Below are 2,737 nucleotides of genomic sequence, written 5' to 3' on the forward strand. Positions count from 1 at the left end.
CAACGGATACCCGACTTCACAAAAGCGACAACGCTCGAACCGCGACACTTTCAATCATGCCTGCACATAACAATCTTGTCGCATAGATGATCTTAGGATCATCTTGCATAAGATTTCAACCACAACTGACATGAATTAGAGCAAGCACACCTTCAGTAATAAATATGTTAAACATAGTAGACTTGTATTTGTTGGAGATAGCACTAGGGCTTCTTCTTCTTCTTCTTCTTCTTCTTCTTCTCTGGTTTGCTCCTGCTTCTTGCGAAAGGAGCTGGAGAACCCTTCAAGTCGTTGGCTGTGCTGGCTGGGATTGGGCAACTAAAGGTGATATGCATGTGCATCCATTATCACTTAGTGTCTCATAGGGACTTCTCTTATATATTTTATAAGCACAGTGCCATAGGGGGACCCACCTGTCAGATGGTATTTGTGTGTGCTCCCCCAATCAGGGCAAAACGTCATACTGTAGCAATTATATAGCTACTGTTGATGCACTGTAGCAACCTTAATAATTGATCTTAATTGACCTAGGTTTAGCCTAGATAAAAAAACATCCAACAATCTCCCCCGTGATTGTAAGGCTAAACTTATAAGCCCACTTCTTAATAAAATGGCATACGAGATAAAAGGATTGCAATAGTCCATTAGTACCGCATAACCCAGTTACTACAATATACCACGTCATCTTGAAATGGAACTTCTTTAACTTAGGAGCTCCATGAACTTAATTCTTACTTGAAAAACTTATGAGCTCATCCCTTTGCTGGAACTTATACGGAGCCAATAAAATACAATGGTCAATTAAGTACCATTGATCTAACTAACAACAGTACATCATTCCATCAAAGGAACAAACCCCTTTAGGTTTGTGGGGAGATGGTGTTGCAGTGGTCCCAAGAGTGCAGTTTCTCTTCATATATTCTTGTGCATATCCTCATGTGCGCGCTTTTGAAAAAAAAAGAGAAATATGTTTTGTTTCCAGAATCATAATTGACCCTTAATAGTAGGCTGCCATTTATTCTTTATGTCGGCAACATTAGAAGGCAAGCCTCTTTAAAAAAATATGATACTTAGCTTTAATTTCTTTAGCATAACACTTAAGCATCAAGAAATTAATCTTATATAATGCTCAACACTTATGCCTTATATTTAATACTTGTCTGTTGAGCCTTAAAACTTAATTCATCAAGGCGTTGAACATGTTTGATTCTGGAATTAATCTTTCACGATGCCCTAGGTCTGATAGATATCTTTTGACATGTTACTCGTATAATCTGCACTCTTACATAATGAGTCCCGAGATAAATAATCTAACAAAGACTCCTCATTCTTTAAATTCATATGGATCAAGGACATGAATCCATATCTCAAAAATTTAGGGATCAAAGCATGTCATGACTTCAGTTTGCATCTTTAACGATGCTTTAAGGAGATTGGGTAGAGCCATTCAAAAATATGGCTCCCCGCAATGTTGAAACTTTTGTGGATAAAACTTTTGCAAATGCACACCTTGCCAAATATCTTAGCGGTCCAAAACTTGGTGGTTACCGTTATACTTAAATGCGAGCATGCAATCCCTTAGTGTGATTTATCACACACATAATTCCTTTAGTGTTTATGCCAACAAGGCAAAGCTTTTCTTAATAATTTTCCAGGGGTCCAGTCCTGGACTTATGTCTATCAGTTATTCCGGTCTCATAAACTTAAAAGGGCACATAATAACATAAGCATTAGTGACAACATGAGAAAAACTTATCTCCATTTGAGGGAGTGAACATAAATCTTCAGAATGAACTTTAATACTCCCCTTTATGGACCAAGCTTAGTGAATCTTTAAAATGCAAAGAACATCACTAAGATTAATTTAGTAGCCCAAGGAAAGACCTCAGGTCTTATGCAATATACCTACTGCTTATTTTAAACATAATATTGACTAATCATAAATGCCTTAGTAAACATATTTCTTATTGAGCTTTGTACCACTGTCAGGTACTCATTGTCTCAAAATTAGTTAATCATCATGACTGATTCCTTATTATGCAAAGGAAAAACCTTTATGTAATTTCCATCTCTAAAATCTTAAGTTTGATAACCATATATCATCTTTTCATCATTTATTTTCTCAAACTCCCATTCACATTAAATCTTTTTCAATAAGTCTTTTAACAAGATATGTTGTTTGGAACTTAAGAAGAATTTTGCCAAGAATTACCTTGGCTATCTAGGAGTTAGGAATAGCTCCTCTTTTGGTGTAATCAATGGAGCTCATAGTTGTCATAAAGCCCTTAGGATTTAACTACTCTTGTCGGTGTCAAAACCGGCGGATCTCGGGTAGGGGGTCCCGAACTGTGCGTCTAGGCGGATGGTAACAGGAGACAAGGGACACGAAGTTTTACCCAGGTTCGGGCCCTCTTGATGGAGGTAAAACCCTACGTCCTGCTTGATTAATATTGATGATATGGGTAGTACAAGAGTAGATCTACCACGAGATCAAGGAGGCTAAACCCTAGAAGCTAGCCTATGGTATGATTGTCGTATGTTGGAGTTGTCCTACGGACTAAAACCCTCCGGTTTATATAGACACCGGAGAGGGCTAGGGTTACACAAAGTCGGTTACAATGGTAGGAGATCTGAATATCCGCATCGCCAAGCTTGTCTTCCACGCCAAGGAGAGTCCCATCCGGACACGGGACGAAGTCTTCAATCTTGTATCTTCATAGTCCTAGGTGGAGCATCG

The sequence above is a fragment of the Triticum urartu genome, chromosome 7A (assembly GCF_056163025.1).
Source record: "Triticum urartu cultivar PI428250 chromosome 7A, HENAU_Tu73, whole genome shotgun sequence".
In the NCBI taxonomy this organism is placed as follows: Eukaryota; Viridiplantae; Streptophyta; class Magnoliopsida; order Poales; family Poaceae; genus Triticum; species Triticum urartu.